General features: G+C 43.4%; 2 pseudogenes; both read right to left on the bottom strand.

The window, feature by feature from the left end:
- Positions 1–12545: 12545 nt before the first annotated feature.
- LOC106735210 (destrin-like) lies at positions 12546–13314 on the bottom strand (annotated as a pseudogene).
- A 2697-nt stretch (positions 13315–16011) lies between these two features.
- Positions 16012–20378, bottom strand: LOC102480270 (protein FAM114A2-like; annotated as a pseudogene).
- Between the last annotated feature and the right edge of the window lie 331 nt (positions 20379–20709).

The raw sequence follows: 20709 nt of genomic DNA, 5'->3' as shown, positions 1-20709 counted from the left end.
TGTTTGGGGCTGTTCCTCCAGCTGGCTGAGGGCTCCCTCCTGTCTGTCGCCTTGGATGGGGGTCAGTCCGCGGTGGGGGTTGCCAGACATCCCGTCCAACCCAACGCCTCGGTTCTGGTGACAGGAGAGCTTGGAGGCTGTGGAGGGAGATGGGACACACCTGGTGGACTAGACTTTTCCGAGGCTGAGTAAAGTGTGTAGATTCTAGCCAAAGGTGTAACTGGCTACAGGCCCCAAGGGAGGGAGAGAGGCAGGGAGAGAAGCCTGAAGGTTAGCCAGGGAGCTTGGTAAACCCTTAAGCTCTTTTGATCCTCACAGCAACCTGGAGGAGAAGGCAGGGCAGGTCAAGGCAGGGATTTTGATCTGAAGTACAGCTAGGCTTAGGTGACAGAGAGCCAGCAAGAGGTGTGAGATCCTGAGATTCTGAACTCTTATACTTGTTTTATGAGTCTGGTCATGATTAACCATGGAAGAGAGGAGGCTGGGGAAGCTAGCCAAGAAGGGGTTGAGGAAGAAGGCAGAGAGGCGATAGGGGCTGTCACCTGGGGCCAGAGGAAGAGGTAGAGGTAGAGGGCTCTCTCTAGTGTGAGAGGCCATTGAGTTCCAGTTAGGCTCTTCCTGCTTGGCAGTTGGATGGCCTCAGGCAAGTTACTTAACATCTCTGAATCCTCCTGCAAAGCGAGAATAACAGTGTCTGTTGCAAATGCCCAAGAGAACTTGTCCTAGGTGCTCAATAGTCAGGTTTGTCAGAACTCTGCCCTGTACTTCTGTTCTCCCCACCTGGTATACCCCTCTCTGCTTTTTATGGTGATCTCCAAGTCATTCTTCACCTTGAGTATCATCTCCTGACCTCTGAAGCTTTTTCCAAATTCTTCACATTCAGCCGCTTTCTTCCTGCTTTGTTCTTCAAACACTTAGCCCTTTTCTAATTCTGGCTAGCAATTGTTTACTTTCTGACTTCTTCACTGGACTGGGAGTTGCTCCATGCCCTGGGGAGCCAGGTCTGAGTCATCTCCCTCTCACCAGGGTACTGCTAAATCACTGAGCCTAAGTATCAGACAGGAGGGATACTCTGGGAGTAGAGAGTCAAGAAGAGCAGATAGGGGAACCAGCAGGTGGCGTGGTGGTTAAGACACTAGACACTCCCACAAGGCCGGCCACGGTTCAAGTACTAGACCTGGTAGCTTGCTTTCTCACTTTCCCTCTCTCTGTGTGTGCGTCTAACTCTGGTCAAATTAATTTAAATAAATAAATAAATGGATAAATAAATAATTTAAAAAAAAAAAGAAGAGCAGTTAGGGGCCAACAGATAGAGTGGTTACGTCACTGGACTCCCACAGGGTGGACCCACATGGTGGACTATGGGTCAAGTCCCAGACCTGGTAGCTTGAAAATAACACTGGGTGCTTGTGTGCAAGTGCCCAAGTTCCCAGAAGGAGAATTAAGAAGATGGATTGTAGAGTGACCATCCACCTGGGGGTGGTGATTTCTCAATTTCTCTCTCGCTGTCTCTGTCTCTCCCTGGCAAATACATGTGCTCTATGTGTTAAAAAAAAAAAAAAGAAAAGAAAAAAAAAAAAGAGAGAGAGAAATAATGGGGCTCTTCACCTCCTCAGGAAGATCCCTGAAAGGGTCTCCAAAAAATTTCTAGGGAATCTTTTCAGGTGCTCCACCTACTTGCTTGGATGAGATTTCATTATTGTTTTAAATCTTGAGCTTACATTTGTGATCTACAAAATGGAGTCCCTGGAGTTCTTACTAGAAATGCAAATTCTATAGCCTCACCCTGAACTTCTTGAACCAGCAACTCTGCAGATGGGGCCTGGGCAATACGTGTTTCAACAGATCCTCTAATGTGTGTGTTGCAGAACCATTGGCTTAAACTTTTCATCTTTAATATCAGATGCCCTAGGGACCAGCAGTTGGTGTAATGGCTATGTCACTGGACTCCCATGCAGTCAACTGCAGTTTGAGTCCCGGACCCAGTGGCTTAAACTCAAGCTGGGCACATGTGCACGTGTGCTCAAGATCTGGAGAGGAGAATGGAGGAGAAGGGATTGTGGTGTAGCCATCCCCCTTGGGGAGTGATTTCTCACTTTTTGTCTCTCTGTCTCTCTCTGGCTTTCTGGCTGAGGGCATGCGCCCTAGAGCAAAACAAAACCTCTCCAAAACAAACAAATAAAATCAGATGCCCTAGAGATAGACAACTTTAAAGATGCTATTTATCCCAAGGGGAGAATGAAGGAGAAGGGATTGTAGTGTGGCCATCTCCCCTGAGGTGATTACTCACTTTCCCTTTCTCTGTCTTTGTTTCTATCTCTCTTCAGTGAGTACACACACCCTATGGCAAAAATCCTTAAAAACTAACAAAAGAACTTGAAACCAGGAGGTGGCAGAGTGGTTAAGGTGCTGGACTCACACCATGGGTTGAGTCCTAGACCCGGCAGCTTAAAACTTATGCCAGCACATTTGCGTGTGTGCCCTAAATCCCAAGAGGAGAATGGAGGAAAAGGGACTGTGGCATGGCCATCTCCCCACCAAGGGAGTGATTTCTCTCTTTCTGTCTCTCTCTGTCTCCCTGGTGAGTGCACACGCCCTATAGCAAAAATCTCTCCAAAAAGAGCTTAATCTTTTTTTTTTTAATTTTATTTAACTTTATTTCAATTTGACCAGAGTGGGACAGAGTGAGTAAGAGAGAGGGAAGGTGAGAAAGAAAACTGCCAGGTCTGGGACTCGAACCATGGTTAGCCATAGTGGAAATCCAGCTCCCTTAACCACCACACCACCTGCCGTACACAAAAGCTTAATTTTTTTGAGAGAGAGATTTTTGCTATAGGGCATGTGCATGCTCACCAGACAAAGAGACAGAGAGACAGAAAGCGAGAAATTACCCCCTAGGGGGGATGGCCATGCCGCAATCCCTTCTCCTCCATTCTCCTCTTGGGATCTTGGGCACGCACACACACGTGCCCGGCGTGAGTTTAAGCCACTGGGTCCAGGACTCGAACCGTGGTTGACTATATGTGAGTCCAGCGACATAGCCATTGCGCTAACTGCTGGTCCCCAATAGCGTAATCATTAGAACGATTTCCAGAACATTTACATTTTCTGAAAACATTATACAGAAAAATTACAAGTAGAGTTCTCATATATTCTATATCTGCTTTCCCTATTATTATCTTACATTAATATACATTATTACAATTAATACACCAATATTGATATGTTATTATTAACAAAATTTTTTAAAGACTTATTTAATTTTAGTTATTGTCATTATTTTATTTTAATTTTATTTTTTTGAAGTTGACAGAGAGAGAGAGAGAGAAGGAAAGTGAGAAAACAAGCCAGGTCCAGGACTGAAGCCATGGTCAGCCATGTAGGAGTCCAGCCACCTTAACTACCATGCCATCTGCCGGCCCCAACAAAATTTCATACTTAGTTCAAATGTCTTTTATTTTTGATTAAAGTACATTTTCTGTTTCAGGATTCCATCTAGGACATCAAATTACATTTTTTAAAATAACTATTTTACTCAAGTTTATTTATTATTTATATTTTTAATTTGAACAGAGAGAGAAAGCAACCCACCAGGTCCAGGACTCGAACTGTGGTCTGCCATGTGGGAGTCCAGCACTTTTAACTACCTTGCCACTTGCCAGCCCCTCAAATTACATTTTTTAAAAAATTTTGCCACAGGGCATGTGGGCTCACCAGAGAGACAGAAAAAGAGAGAGAGAGAGAAAGCATCCTTCATGGGAGATGGTCATGTTGCAATCCCGTCTCCTCCATTTCTCCATCCTGTCAGGATTTGGGGTGTTCATGCACATGCATCCAGGGTTATTCTTCAAGCTGCCACGCTGACATTTGAACACAGTGAGTCATGTAGGATCTAGCGCTCTTAACCACGAGGCCAAGGACTGGTCCCCAAATTACCTTTAATTGTCCCATCACCTTAGGCTCCCATGTGGCTGATCTTGGTTCCAGTCCGCAAGTCCCAGGGCTTGAAACTCATGCCGGGAGTGTGTGCGAAAGGGAGGTCAGATATTTTGTAGAATGTCCCTCTATTGAGGGTTTTTCTCTTGATTGCACTGGATTATGGGTTTTCCCAGGAAGATCCCAGAGGTAAACTGCCATTTTCATCAGATAATATAAAGGATAGTACTTGATATCATCCACATGACTTATCATTGTTGATGCTGTCCTTGATTACCTGACCTAGTCAGTTTTCTTCATTGTGTTACGTAAAAATTAAAGGATGTCATTGGTTTGAACAAAGCTTCTACACTAGGCCCTAACAGGCCAGTCTAAATAGGAAAAGAGAGTCATTCATGTCTCCCTGACACCAAGCCTAAATCAAGCTATTAGACCTACTGAGAAGTCAGGAGAGAGACAACCACCCAGCTTTCCAAACAAGCTCGTTTCAATTGGCAGGATAATGAAGTTCCCTGTTTTAATTCTTACACACAAAAAGTAACCTGAAGTAACCTGATGTTAACAATCAGCTATTTTTCTACTGTTCTGTCTGCTTGTCCTAGCCTTACAAGGAAAATAATTGAAATGACTAATCCGTTTCTTGTTTTTTTAAAGAGGTCTTTGCCTTAGGGCACATGTCCTCCAGAGAGAGACACAGTGAGATGGGAAAGTAAGAAATCCCGCCTCCCAGGGAAGATGGTCATGGTGCAATCCCTTCTCCTCCAATGTCCTCCTGGAATCTTGGGCACACACGCACATGTGCCTGGTGTGAGTTTAAGTCACTGGGTCCAGGACTCGAACTGTGTTCAACTACATGGGAGTCCAGGGACACAGCTATCACACCAACTGCTGGTCTCCCTGGTGTGAGTTTTAGGCCACTAGGTCTGGGACTTGTACCACAATTGCCTACGTGGGAGTCAGTTACATATCCATTGTGTCATCTGCTGGTCTCTCCCCATAACCTCATCGCCCCCTCCCATGTATTTTGAGCCACCAGTCCTAGACTCAAACTGTGCTCTGTCATGTGGGAGTCAGCGACTGTGGGAGTCCAGTGACAAAATGCTAGGTTATCTACTGGGCCCCTGCCTTTTGTTTTTTGTGTTCCTGCTTTCTTTCCTTTATTTTCATCTTTTAGATTTTTTGCATAGGGAGCAAGTGCTTGTTGGAGGGAGATGGAGAGAGGAAAAGTGAGAAATTACCATCCCTTCTCTTCCATTCTGTCCTTGGGAGTTTGGGCACACATACACTAATGCCTGGACTGTTTTTTTTAAGCCACTGGGTCCAGGACTTGAACTATGCTATTGACCATGTGGGATCTAGTGCCTTAAGGCCCTGTTTTTGCCTTCTTCAACCCTTTTCTAACCATAAAACTAACCTCTGTGCTCAGTTCATTAAAACACATATTCTGTTTATGAAATAAAGTACTACTTGATTGTGGAATTGAAAATAAAGCCAATTAAGGTCTTTAAATTGTTATAATTTTATCTTTTTTTGGGGGGGGAGATTTTTGCTATAGGGCATGTGCACTCACCAGAAAGAGAGAGACAGAGACAGAAAGGTAGAAATCACTCCCCTTGGGGAATGGCCACACTGCAATCCCTTCTCCATTCTCCTCTCAGGATCTTGGGCACGCACGCACACGTGCCCGGCATGAGTTTAAGCCACTGGGTCCGGGACGCGAACTGCAGTCAACTACATGGGAGTCCAGCAACACAGCCATTACACCATCTGCTGGTTCCATCATTTTACTTTCTGTCAACTGTAATATTCCTTTTTTCTTCTTTCCTATACTGTAATCTTTGGAAGAAAGTCTCTGTACACAGTCCACATTAAAGTGGTAGTGGGTTATACTTCTCTTTGAAGGCAGAGTGTTCACATATATTGTTTGGAATTCTTCTGTATGGGGATATTTGCTTATACTATACTTATTTATATTAATATGAACTTACAGATATTTATCTCTTTTTTTTGCTATAGGGCACATGCACTCATTAGAGAGACAGACAGACAGACAGACAAAAAGCGAGAAATCCCCTCCTGGGGGTATGGCCACGCCGCAATCCCTTCTCCTCTTGGGATCTTGGACACGCAAGCACACGTGACCGGCGTGAGTTTAAGCCACCGGGTCTGGGACTCGAACCACGGTCGACTACATGGGAGTTCAGCGACATAGCCATCATGCTAACTGCTGGTCCCCAGATATTTATCTTATACTTTGGGTTATAGCTCAGTATACTTTATTTGTTTTGTTTCTCAAATTGTTCAACTTTAGCCTTAGGGAGCTTTTTCAGTTGGCTCCTGTGTGTCTTTTTTTTTTTTTTTTTTGGAGAAGTTTTTGCTATAGGGCTCGTGCGCTCGCCAGACAGACAGAGACAGAGAGACAGAAAGCGAGAAATCACCCCCCAGGGGGGATGGCCACGCCGCAATCCTTTCTCCTCCATTCTCCTCTCAGGATCTTGGGCACGCATGCATGCGTGCCCGGTGTGAGTTTTAAGCCACTGGGTCCAGGACTTGAACCGCAGTCGACTACTTGGGAGTCCAGCGACATAGACATTACACTAACTGCTGGGAGACACCTTTTTTAAAAAAAAGAATATTTGCCAGAGGGCACATGCACTTGCCAGAGAGACAGAGAGACAAAACATTCTGCCTCCCATGGAGAATAGTCACACGGTAATCCTTTCTTCTCCATTTCCTCCACCTTTTGAGATTATTGGGCATGCACACATGCCTGGTGTGGTTGGCAGCTGCCAGGTTTAGAACTCAAATACAGGATTGGCTGTGTGAGATCTGGCTGCCTTAACCATTAAGCCACAGAGCCAGCCAAGGCTCTCATGTCTCATTGATATACCTCCCTGTCAATGATGTTGTTTTAGATTTAAAAACCTCAAATATTTTATTGTTTTCGTAATTCCTTACTTTCTGGCACTACAAGATACTCCAGAGTTGTTTTGTGTATTTCCTGTCCCAGTCTTATCTATAACCAGCCATTTTTCTGAGGAGTCCCATTTTCTTTTATTGGAGAATGGATTTTAGAAACCAAGATGGGACTGGCAGAGGGTGTAATGGTTATGTTGCTGGACTCCCACGTAGTTGACCACAGTTTCAGTCCCGGACCTGGTTGCTTAAAACTCACACTGGGGGGCCAGCAAGTGGCATGGTGGTTAAGGGCGCTGGACTCCCACATGGCCGACCATGGTTCAAGTCTCGAACCTGGTGGCTTGCTTTCTCACTTCCTCTCTCTCTCTCTCTGATCAAACTGGAAAATAACAATGATAATAATAATAAAGTTAAATAAAATAATTCTTTAAAAAAAAAATCCTCACACTGGGCACATGTGTGTGTACCCAAAATCCCAAGAGGAGAATGGAGAAGAAAGGATTGTGGATTGCGGCATGGCCATCCATCCTAGGGAGTGATTTGTCATTTTCTGTCTCTGTCTCTCTGGCAAGCACACGTGCCCTATTTAAAAAATCTCTTAAAAAAAAAAAAAAGGAAAAGAAAAAGAAAAAGAAACTGAGATCCGGGCACTAGGCATGCTTGTTGTTACTGGGGTATCATTGCTTCCAGACCCTCACACCTGGGTAACTGATCTGGCTGGACCTGGTGCTACATCACAGTGTTGTGGACAGAAGTGGAAAACACAGGTGAGCAGGTAGCATGGGATGGGGCCAGCAAGTGGCAAGGTGGTTTAAGGCGTTGGGTTCCCATATGGCTGACCATGGTTTGAGTCCTGGACCTGGCTGCTTGTTTTTTCACTTTTTCTTTCTCCCTCTCTCTGGTCAAATTAAATAATAATTATAATAATAGTAATAACAAATTGAATTAAATAAATAAATAATTCTTTAAAAACAACAAAAAAAGAGCTGTATTTCCACATGGCCACCATGGTTCCAGGCTTGGATCTGGCCGTTTGAAATTCAACACCAGGCATGTGTGTGTGTGTGTGTATATACCTAAAATCCCAAGAGGAGAAAGGAGAAGGGATTGCAGTGTGGCCATCCCCCTGGAGGGGTGATTTCTCATTTTCCCTGTCTCTCTCTGTCTCTATCCAGAAAGCATACATGCCCTCTGGCAAAAACCTAAAAATAAATAAAAGAAAAAATAAAAAAAGAGAAGTGAAAAAGAAAGCAAGGAGTGAAAGCTGACTTTTCTTTTTAAAGAAAACTTTTCTGCTTATTTTTATTTTTAAACTTTGAGATGTTGCAGTCCTCAACAATAGGATTATATTCTAGCCATTGAATCTAAATGTCAATCATAGTTTGTTTTCCATAGATTGAAATCATCCAGCCCCCTGCAGAGTAGTAAACTGATCATTTTACATAATTTCTAGTTTTATTCAGTTATATGAGGAAAAAAACATTATGTGCCTAAAACACTTTCTCTTTCTCTATATCCAGTAAGTGCACATGCCCTATAGTAAATTTTAAAAAAGAGAGAGAGAGAAAGAAAGAAAAAAAAGCTATCCTGGTTGCTTCCAGTTTTGGAGGATTATGAAGACAGCTGCTATAAACATTTGTATACAAGTTTTGGCATAGACAAATTTTGTATTTTTACCAGACATAAGTGGGAATTCTGGTTTTTGTTTGTTTATTTGTTTTTTTTTTTTAATAATTGCTTTATTTTGACTTTATAATTATTGTTATTTTTTAATTTGCTACAAGACACGCTCACCAGAGAGAGAACGATAGAGAAAAGGAAAGTGAGATAATGAGCTTCCAGGTCTGGGACTTGAGCCATGTTCAGTCATGTGGGAGTCTATCATTTTAACCACCATGCCACCTGCTGGCTCCAAGTAGTAATTCTTTTTTTTCTTTTTTAAAGAATCATTTTTTAAATTCAGTATTTATTTATTTTGATTTGACCAGAGAGGGACAGAATGAGAGAGAGAGAGAGAGAGTAAACCACCAGGTAAAACACAGTCAGCCACATAGGAGTCCAGTGCCCTTAACCACCACACCACCTGTTGGCCCCAAGTGGGATTTATTTTTTAGAGAATTTTTTTTATATATTTTGCTATAGGGTGCATGCACTTGTGGGAGAGAGAGACAGAGACAGACAGTGAGGAATCACCCCCTGGGGGATGACAATGCCACAATTCCTTCTCCTTTATTCTCCTCTAGGGATTGTGGACATGCACACACATATGCCCCACGTGGGTTTAAGTTGCCCGTTGGAGATTTAACTACCGTCGGCTATGTGGGAGTCCAGCGACGTAACCATTATGCCAACTGCTGGTTCCCCAAGTGGGAATTCTTATTGCATCACATTCTCATCAGCATTTGAAATTTTCAATATATTTTTTTTTGAAAGATTTTTGCTATAGGGTGAGCCAGAAAGACAGAGAGAGACAGAGAGACAGAAAGCTAGAAATCACTCCCAAGGGGGATGGCCACGCCTCAATCCCTTCTCCATTCTCAGGATCTCGGGCACGCACGCACATGCGCCCGGCGTGAGTTTAAGTCACTGGGTCCAGGACTCAAACCGCAGTCGCCTACGTGGGAGTCCAGCGACATAGCCATTACGCTAACTGCTGGTCCCTATTTTCAGTATTTTTTTAAGAGAGATTTTCAATATAGAGTGATTGTGATCGCCAGAAACACAGAGAGAGATAGAGAGAGAGAAAGTGAGAAACCATTCCCTGGAAGAATAGCCATGCTTGCAATCCCTTCTTCATTCTTCCCTTGAGATTTTGGGCATGCACAGGCACACACCCAACATGAATTTCAAGTTGCACTGTCTGGGACTTGAACCACAATTGACCATGTGGGAATCCAGCACCTTAGCCATTATACTACCTAATGGCTCCATTGTCATTTTTTTTTTTTCTTTTTAAATTTTAGTCATTATAGTAGATGTGTAGTTGTAACTTCATATTTTTGTTGTTGTTTTAGAATTGTTTAACTTTATTTTTATATATTTTATTTTGAGAAGGTTTTTTTTTTGCAAGTTTTTGCTATAGGGTGCCTGTGCTTGCCAGAAAGAGAGACGAAAAGTGAGAAATCCCCCCCAGGGGTATGGCCGTGCTGCCATTCCTTCTCCTCCATTCTCCTCTCGGGATCTTGGGCACGCACACACAATTCTGGCGTGGTTGGTCCTTGTTTTTGTTTTTGAGAATTATTTATTGGGGGAGTGGCCTGGCAGTAGCATGGTGATTAAGGGTGCTGGACTCCCCACATGGTTGACTGCAGTTCGAGTCCTGGACCTGGAGACTTGCTTTCTCACTTTCCCTCTCTTTCTTATCTTATTATTTTTATTATTATTATTTGAGGTTCTTGCTATAGGGACTTTCCCTCTCTTTCTCTCTCTCATTCTGTCCCTCTTTGGTCAAATAAGATAAATAAATGAAGTTAAATAAAATAATTCTTAAAAAAATTATGGTACCAACAGTTGGCATAATGGCTATGTTGCTGGACTCCCGTGTAGTCAACCACAGTTCAAGTCCCAGACCCGGTGGCTTAAACTCATGCCGGGCACGTGTGCGTGTGTGCCCAAGATCCCAGGAGGAAAATGGAGGAGAAGGGATTGCGGCATGGCCATCCCCCCTGGGGGGGGATTTCTCGCTTTCTGTCTCTCTGTCTCTCTCTGTCTTTCTGGCGAGCACACGCATCCTATAGCGAAAACCTCTCAAAAAAAAAAAAAAAGAATTATTTATTTGGCACCAGCAGATGGCATAATGGTTATGTCACTGGACACCTACATAGTTGAACGCGGTTTGAGTCTTGGACCCAGCAAGTTTAAACTCACGTCTGGCCGTGTGCACGTGCAGGCTCGCACCTAAAATCCTGAGAGGAGGAGGAAGGGGAAAGGATTGCAATGTGGGCATCACCTCTGGGGGGTGATTTCTCACTTTCTGTTTGTCTCTCTGGCAAGCACATGTGCCCTATAGCAAAAATCTCTAAAAAAAAACAAAAAACAAAAAACAAAAAACTATTTATTCAGTTTTATTTATTATTGTTGTTCTTCACTGTGACCAGAGAGAGACAGAGTGAGAGAGTACATGTGTGTACCAAGGTAGGCCTCTAGGTCCAGGACTTGGTCTAGGACTTGAACTGCACTTGGCCAGTTGGGAATCCAGCTCCTTAACCGCGCACCACCTACTCAGTGCCTTTTCCTTGTTTCAATTAGCAATTCCAGGGGCTGGGAGTTGGTGTGGTGGTTAAGGTGTTGGATTTCCACATGGCTAACTGTAGTCTGAGTCCCAGGCATGGCACCTTGAAAATCTCACCGGGTCCGGGGACGTGAATCGCAGTCAATTACATGGGAGTCCAGCAACATAGCCATTATGCTAACTGCTGGTCCCCCCAGTTCATGTTCAGTGGATGACAAGTGTATTCTCTAAGAAGTTACGTTCTCCCAGGCCCCACAGTAAACATACACTCTGGATTCTTTCATACCTTACTGTACCAGAAGCACCAAACTTGCAAAGGAGACACAGTCAAAGATATGGCGGTGTTCTAACTTGTCAATACACTGACATCATTTTCATTAACAAAGCAGATTACAACAGAGCACTAATTTGCAGTATAATTAGTCATTAAAAGACACTGCACATTCTCCTGAAAACACATCATGATTCCCAAGATGCAAGGTTACTCTCTCAGAACAGTCCCTAACTAGCAAGCGCAAGTGCAGAGGCTCCTTTCCGTGTGCCAAGAATGTGCTTGAAATGCGCTTTTTGCAAGATCAGCGTGGACTACCAGTGACCACAGTTTTGGAATTACAAAACTGACTCACTTAATCTTACTGTTGTAAGTAAGTACTGTTGTGTGTTAGTGTTGTACAGATATAAGGAGAATTGTATTCCACTCCTCTGTTTAGCTCAAGGAGGAATAAAGAATTTGAGCCAAAATTAAAACCAGATTGTGACCAATTCTCTTAAGCAAAAGAAAGTAATTGCTGAAGTTAACAAAGATGTAATTTTCTTCACATGACCTTATATGTATTGTGAACTGATTAAAAATCTTGAGCTTGGGGACCAGCAGGTGGTGTGGTGGTTAAGGTGCTGGACACTCCCCCTACATGGCAGACCACGGTTTGAGTCCTGGATCTGGTGGCTTGCATCCTCACTTTCCCTCTCTCTCTCTGTCTCTCTGTGTCTCTCTCTGGTCAAATTAAAATTAATGAGTGACTAAATAAAACTAAATAAATGATTCTTTAAAGAAAATACTGAGCTTAACAAAAATTTGTGTAACACATTAAAACAGGCATTTAGCCAATAAGAATTTAATTTCCCACCAATAAAACTTTAGACTTTATATTTATTTGGGACCATTTGCACATGTTTATAAAATATGTAGTTAACTCTAAAAGATGACAAGATTGTTCCTCTCAGTGAGACCCTAGCCAATTATTTTATTTAACTTTATTTATTTAAATTTGACCCGAGAGAGAGAAAGAGAGAAAGTGAGAAAGCAAGCCACCAGGTCCAGGACTCAAACCTCAGTTGTCCATGTGGGAGTCAGCACGCTTAACTACCATGCCACCTGCTGACCCCACTTTACTATATTTTATATAGAAAGAAGATAACTTTAAAGATGGAAGCTTTCAATTTGGCACTGAATGATGATCTACACAAGACATCCTTCAAAAGTTGCAGTTAGGAACCCACCTGGCTTTTCAGCAATACAGGCCCAATTGAGGTTTTCTGGCCCATTTGCTTAACATTCATGTTTTATGCCTCGAAATTTCCTTTTGATTGCATCCTTAGAGCTCAGGTAGATCACTTTAGTTTTTAAAGGTGCTAGTTCTGGTGCTCACACAAAAAAACATCAACACTTTTTTTCTGGATTCTTTGGTTTTAAAGCTTGCATCATACAAAACCTAGTGGCAATCTTTTTTTATTTTTTTTTTGAGAGGTTTTTGCTGTAGGGCATGTTTGCTCACCAGAAAGACAGAGACAGAGAGACAGAAAGTGAGAAATCACCCCCTGGGAGGATGGCCACGTCACAATCCCTTCCCCTCCATTCTCCTCTCAGGATCTTGGGCACGCACGCACATGCGCCAGGTGTGATTTTAAGCCACCAGGTCCGGGGCTCAAACTGTGGTCAACGACATGGGAGTCCAGCAATGTAGCCCTTACACCATCTGCTGGTCCCCGCCAATCTTTTTCAGGAAGTATTCCCACAAAACATTTGAATGGATTGGTTATGGTTACACCAACATCTCCAACCAAGGTCTTCCTGCTTTCTTCTACAATGATACACTTTGTCTACACTAAGACAAAAAAATAACAGCCTTCTTTCTTTTCTTGATTTCTTCTGGTGTAGAGCATTTCCTAACTTTAGTGTCATAAAAAATATGGCGTACTTCATCAGCAACTTGCACTCCGGAGGCCATCTTTTTTTTTTTTTTTTTGGAGGGGTTTTCTCTATAGGGCGCATGCATTCGCCAGACAGACAGAGAGAGACATAGAGACAGAAAGTGAGAAATCACCCCCCAGGGGGGATGGTCATGCCGCAATCCCTTCTCCTCCATTCTCCTCTCAGGATCTTGGGCACGCACGCACACGTGCCCAACGTGAGTTCTAAGCCACCGGGTCCGGGACGCGAACCGTTGTCGACTACGTGGGAGTCCAGCGATAGCCATTACGCTAACTGCTGGTTCCCCCAGAGGCCATCTTCATGGCAGCTGTGGCAGGGACACGGGGAAGGGAGCCGAGCTTCTGCGGAGTGTCCTCCTCACTGTTTGTTTTTGTTAGAGGATGTGTATGCTCTCTGGAGAGAGACAGAGAAAGAGAGAGGAAGTGAGAAAGCACCCCCTATGGGGGATGGTCACACTGCAATCCTCCTCCATTTCATCTTTAGGGATTTTGCATCACACGCACACACATACACACAAACACACACTGGGTTTGTCAGAGCCTGTACCCAAACTACATTGTTGACCATGTGGGATCCAGTCACCTTAACCACCAACACCACCATCTGACCCCAGAGCAGGTTTTTTTTTTGTTGTTGTTGTTAAATAATTATTTAATTTAATTTATTGTTATTATTTTAAATTTGCTACATGACATGTGCACTCACCAGAAAGAGAGTGGGAAAGAGCAAAAGCAAGCTTCCAGGTCTGGGAATTGAGCTGATGTCAGCCATGTGGGAGTACCGTGCCCCAACCACCATGCCACCTGCGTTCCCTAGAGCAGAACTTTTAAATCACGAATTCCACTTATCAATCTTTTCTTGTATGGATCATGCTTTTGATGTTGTATCTAAAATCTTATTGCCAAACCCAGGTCACCTAGATTTTCTTCTAAAAGTTTTATAGTTTTACATTTAGATCCATGATTTTTATTTGTTTCTTTTGCTTTTGAGAGAGGGTCATAATATGTTGCCCAGGCTGGCCTTCAACTTGTGATCCTCCTGTTTCAGCCTCCTGCTTGTGATCTGTTTTGAGTTACATTTAAAACATTACTTATTTTATTTCTTTTTTTAGAAAATTATTTATTTAATTCCATCTGTTATTATTTTTTTTTAGTTTGACCAAAAAGAGACAGAGAGAGAAAGGGAAAGGGAGAAAGCAAGCTATCAGGTTTGGGACTTGATCTGTAGTTGGTCATGTGGGAATCTAGCACCTTTAACCACCGTGCCACCTGCCAGCTCCCTACTTATTTCTTTTTTCTTTCTTTCAGAGAGAGATTTTTGGTGCAGAATGTGTGCACTTGCCAGAGAGACAAAGAGGCAGACAGAAAGCTAGAAATCACCCCCAGAGCGGATGGCAGTTCCTTCTCCTCCAGTCTCCTGGGATTTTGGGCACTCATGCACATGCAACCTGGTGTGAGTTTTAAGTTGCTGGGTCCAGGACTCAAACCACAGTCAACTATGTGGGAGTCTGGCGACATACCCATTATGCCATCAGCTGGTCCCCCTATGTATTATTATTATTCAATTTGACCAGAAAGAGATAGTGAGATATAAAGAGAGAGTGAGTAAGAGAGTGAGAAATCACCCCTGAGGGGGAATGGCCACGCCGCAATCCCTTCTCCTCCATTCTCCTCTTGGGAACTTGGGCACACACGCACATGTGCCCGATGTGAGTTTTAAGACACCAGGTCCGTGACGTGAACCGCAGTCAACTACGTGGGAGTCCAGCAACATAGCCATTGCACTAACTGCTGGTCCCCTCTCTCTCTGTTTTTCTGGTAAGTGCATGAGCCCTATAGCAAAAAAGCTCTCAAAAAAAAAAAAAAAAGGTTTATTTTATTTGTTATTATTTTTTTAATTTGACCAGAGAGAAACAGAAAAGAAAGGAAAAGAGAGAAAGCAAGCTGCCAGGTCCAGAACTTGAATTGCAGTCAGCTATGTGAGAATCCAAGCACCTAAACCGCCATGCCACCTGCTAGCCCCTCTAAAAAATTATTTTTACTTATTCATGAAAGTGTGTGCACACACCTGTGTGTGTGTGTGTGTGTGTGTGTGAGAGAGAGAGAGAGAGAGAGAGAGAGAGAGAGAGATGAGCACCTCACAGGGTCTGGTGAGACCCCAATCTCCTTCCTCCAGCCCATCAGATCTTACGTACTCTTGCACATGCCCAGTGTGTTTCAGGCTGACTGGGCCTGTTATTTAAACTAGGGTTGCTATGTGGATCCAACATCTTGAGCCAGTTCTTATTGTTGCATTACCGAGTTGGTCCCATTTTTAGTTAACTTTTGTGAATGATATAAGATCTATATCTAATTTCTTTTTCTTTTAAAAAAAATTTAGTTCTTTCTTTTTTTTTGCCAGAAGGCATGTGCATTTGCTAGAGAGGCAAATGGAAAAAGGAACCACTACTCTTGGACCTTTTACAAAAGTTTTTTCAAATAATTTATTATTTATAACAACTGGGAAGAATGGTGCAAGGGCCTGAATATTTCAGCCGAGCAATTAAAGTAACTAACTTCCTCTTCCAACCTGCTTTCATAGCCTGAATTCTTAGACACTAAAATAACCCATCTGCATTTCTGCAGGAATACTCCCCCCAAAAGTGGCATTTTTCTGGCCCATTGCAAGTCCCAGGTAAAATCTTTTCCATTCTTCAATGCTCTGACAAAGGCCTCTAGACCCGCATCTCATGACTGAGTGATTCAGACTTGTTCTCAGTGAGCGAGATCTCCAGCACAGGTAAGAATACTTGAAAAGTGTCCTGGATGTACGAAACACTATTTGGGGGACCAGCAGGTGGTGTGGTGGTTAAGGTGCTGGACTTTCCCACATGGCCGACTGCAGTTTGAATACCGGACCTGGTGGCTTGCTTTCTCACTTCCCTCTCTCTCTGTCTGTGTATCTCTCTCTGGTCAAATTAAAATAAATGAATGAATAAGTAAAATTTAATAAATAATTATTTAAAAAAACACTATTTGATGCTTCTAGGACTATTACAACGATCAGCAATTGGTGTAATGGCTATGTTGCTGGAATCCCATGTAGTCAACTATGGTTCAAGTCCTGGACCCGGTGGCTTGAACTCACACCGGGTGCCTGTGCGTGTGTGCCCAAGATCCCGAGAGGAGGATGGAGGCGAAGGAATTGTGGTGTGGCCACCCCCACTGGGGGGTGATTTCTTGCTTTCTGTCTCCCTGTCTTTTTGGTGAGTACACCACCCTATAACAAAAAATTAAAAATAAAAATAAAAAACCTCTGCAAAAAAATGAAATAAGAAATATTACAGTGATTAATAGGCTAAGAATATCTGCCTTTTCATCCCTACCAGTTGTAAGGCAGGTGGTGAAGTCTTTTGACAGAGAGGAAAACTCTTTACACAAATCTAAAAAGAGTTTGACTCCTTTTTAAGTTTGTTACTTCTTTCTGACCACACAAAACCAAGGCTGTTGTCAATTGAAAAGTACAATTGTAGGGAGCCAGCAGTTAGTGTAATGGCTATGTCGCTGGATTCCCATGTAGTCGACCACGGTTCGCTTCCCGGACCCGGTGGCTTAAAACTCACGCTGGGCGCATGTGCGTGTGTGCCCAAGATCCTGAGAGGAGAATGGAGGAGTAAGGGATTGCAGAATGAACATCCCCCTGGGGGATGATTTCTCACTTTCTGTCTCTCTGTCTCTCTCTATCTGTCTGGCGAGCGTACGCGCCCTATAGCAAAAATCTCTCTCTCTCAAAAAGAAAAGTACAATTGTAGACAGTCAGTTCTGTATCAAATGTATAGATGAGTTTTTAACTTTTTAAATGTTTTTTCTTTCTTTCTTTTTTTTTTAAAGGTTTTTGCTATAAGGTGCGTGCGCTTGCCAAACAGACAGAGACAGAGAGACAGAAAGCGAGGAATCACCCCCCAGGGGGGATGGTCACGCCACAATCCCCTCTCTTTCATTCTCCTCTCGGGATCTTGGGCATTTGAGGGAGGGTATAGAGTATGTGTACTTGCTGGAGAGACAGAGAGACAGGAAAAGGTCACCCCTCCCCAGGGGGCACAGTCACACCATACTCCCTTCTCTCAGGATTTTGGGCACACACGTATGTACACATGTGCATGCACATGCACCTGGCATGAGTATTAAGCTGCCAAGTCTGGGACTCAAACCGTTGTCAACTATATGGGAGTCCAGTGGCATAACCATTATACATTTGTTGGTCCTTTGATCAATAGTTTCTGTTTCCAACTGATCATCTTCCTCTTTCTCTGTTAATAGCTTGGTCAGAGATTTCCTGATTCATTTGTAGGTGGCCTTTCTTTTTCTTTTTAATTTTAAATTTATTTATTAATTGATTTATTTTACTTTGACCAGAGAGGGACAGAATGAGAGAGAGCAAGAGAAAGGGAAAGTGAGAAAGCAAGCTGCCAGGTTCGGACCCACATTGCTGTTGGCCATGTGGAAATCCAGCGCACTTAACCACCACACCACCTGCCAGTTCCAGAGGTGGCATTTCTTATCCTGGCAAGTTTCTCTGGTTTGAAGGAGACATGCAGCTGAGAAAACAAGCTGGGAAAACAGCTCTGTTATTTCTTTGGTAAAATCTTCATCCCTCCTTTTTCCTTTTTTCTTTTCTTCTTCCTTTCCTCTGCTAGGGAAAATGCTTGAGTTGTTCTAATTTGAGTTTTAGTCTCTAATTCTTCCCTACTCAGAGAATTAAGGATAGATTTCACCTTTATTTCACTTTCACTAGAAAGCATTTCCATAGTTTCTAGATGTGAAAGGCCTTAAAATTCATCAAACAGTAGCCCATAATGAGTTTTCTTATCTATTGCCATGGCAACATCAGCTGAGGCCCAAAGCTCTTCTTTCTCTTTGCCTCTCATAAAACCTGAGACAATATAGAATTTTGGTTCATTAGACCTTTGGTTCTTTTAAATTCAGGAGCCCCTCCAGCTATTCCATCTATTGTCTTTTTCCCAATGAATTCTAAGGCATCTACCACCATCACCACCACCACCCCCCCTTATATATACCGCTCTTTCCTGTGGTCTGAATAGCAACAGAGATGGTTGAGAATACACCAAATGGCCCAGCCACTGGGGAGGAGTTTCCACTCTTTGGCATTTGTCTTGCCTGCTGCGTAACTGGTTTCAGTTGAAGTTTCACTGGGACTAGGGATCCCAAGGGAAGTCTCTGCCTTCTGGATGACATTTGAAATACCTTGTCCTACTGTGGCTACTGTAGCTGAGGCTGAGGAGAGTAAGGACTTGCCCCAGCTCACCCAGTAACCCTATCCAGTCTGGGGTACATCTTTGGAAACAGTCTCCTGAACAGGGAGAATTTCTGAAGCCTCTAGGTCATCTACTTCTGGTCTTTTCCTAGTAGAAGCTACTAGGCTGGCTCACAGGTTTCATCTTCAAGGATGGGGTTTTTTTCGGTCATCAGTGGAGTCTTGTTAGCATCTTCATCCGACAGGATTAGAACATTGCATCAGCCACTGTTGCCATCAGGCCACTCTTATGGTCTCGAAGTGCTCCATCCTTTCTTTCTTCTTTTCCTTCCTTCCTTTCTCTCTTTTTTGCCTTTCTTTTCTTTTTCTTTCTTTCTTTCTTCTTTTTTGGTACATGAATATCTAATTGTATCAATACCATTGTGGAAAAGACTGTCCTTTCTCCACTGGATTGGCTTGGTTCTTTGTCAAAAATCTGTCGGCTATATTTGTGTGGTTCTATTTCTGGTCTATTGGTCTATGTATGATTTCTATTTTTTCACCAACATCGTACTATCATGATTACTGTAAGTTTCTGCCACTTTTTTTTTTTTCTGGGTATTAACATCCTGAGACAGATTTAAGAAGAGGTGGAAGGGAAACATAAAAGGCCTCTGGTGTCTAAGAGAAGAGGTGGTACCACAGAGAGAGATGGAGGAAGATGCAGAGGCTTGGAGGGCACCAAGAGATGTCTTGCACACCTCCACCTGGGTGGCCTAGGCACTGATAGGTTCATTTTGGCTGCCAGACCCTGCACAAAGTGCTCAGACTCCACCTGGTGGTCACTTGACAGAATCCTCTGTCTAGCCTCACCTGGATCAAACCTTTATAAATGGTTATAGCAAACCAGCTTTTCCCTACTGCCCCCTTGCTGATGTATCCCACAACACAGGCAGGCCCGGTTACCTACCCCAACAGCTTCCAGAAAGAAAAGAGGGCCCATGTATTCTGTGCTCCATGAAGGAATCTGTTCTGACCCTCCCAGAGGCCAGGTTATAAATCAAATCTGCTTCTATATGAACTCCTCTGGTATATGTGTATGTGTGTGAGAAAGAAACTCAACTCAAACTAGCTTATAAATAGGGAAACAACTGATCACGTAACTGAAAATGTGACACAGATATGGCTTCAAGCCAGCAGGATCAGGAACTCAGATCTGTCTCCACCTTTCCTCTATATTGGTTTTACTCTTCAGGCCACCTCATTGATGGCCACAGGCAGCTACAGGCTTATATTCTACCAGGTCAGCCCAGCTCTTAGACTCCCTAGTGGAAAGAGAACTTTCTGGTTCTCTATTGCTGCATTTGGGACTTTGGGATGGGAAGGATTATTATAGCCATCTTTGAAAACAATCTATCAGAGAGAGTAGAGTCTCTTTTCCAACAGGGTGAGCAGAAATCCTGTGTGGATTATGCTGCAGCTTTGCCATGTCACAGGCTCAGCCCTGACTCAATCTCTGGGATTGAGCTAGGGCAGAAAAAATGTGTTGACTGGCTGCCAGAATGGGCCATGTGAATTTAGAATGATGGAGGGGCAATTCCCCAGAGGAAAACTAAGTGCTGATGCCAGAAGAGAGAATGAGTATGGAACCAGCCAAAGCTACCGTCTACTCTCTCTCCTGCTTGGAAACTTTCAGTGTTCATTTTGCCCTGTCTGGTTGCCCACGATGTGGCCTCATATCTCTCTTGTCATCTCAGGTAAGCTTCTCTTCCACAGCTCACCAGGCATGCCGGCTTTCCTCTTCACGGTGCCTGCGTGCTTCCATGGTTTCCTCAGATGGTCCCCCATACCCTGCCTCTTGGCCCAGCCAGACCACTCTCTGATCTTCAAGGAACTGTCTAAGTGATTCTCCTCCCTAAAACTTTTCCCTCAGGTAGACACCTGAGGACTCCTCCATCCTTCCAGAGAAGAATATCCAAGCAAAGTCAGAATCATTCACACTGGTCCTTCTAGGGTTATTTTGATTTTCTTTTCTTTCTTTTCTTTTTTTTTTTTTTTCTTATTTTTTACTTTTTTTTTGAGAGGTTTTTCACTATAGGGCGCGTGCACTTGCCAGACAGACAGAGAGAGACAGAGAGACAGAAAGCGAGAAATCACCCCCCAGAGGGGATGGCCACGC

The sequence above is a fragment of the Tupaia chinensis genome, unplaced genomic scaffold (genome assembly GCF_000334495.1).
Source record: "Tupaia chinensis unplaced genomic scaffold, TupChi_1.0 Scaffold000330_1, whole genome shotgun sequence".
NCBI lineage: Eukaryota > Metazoa > Chordata > Mammalia > Scandentia > Tupaiidae > Tupaia > Tupaia belangeri.
Note: the sequence above shows the minus strand (reverse complement) of the source record. Positions and strands in the feature narration are given on the sequence as shown.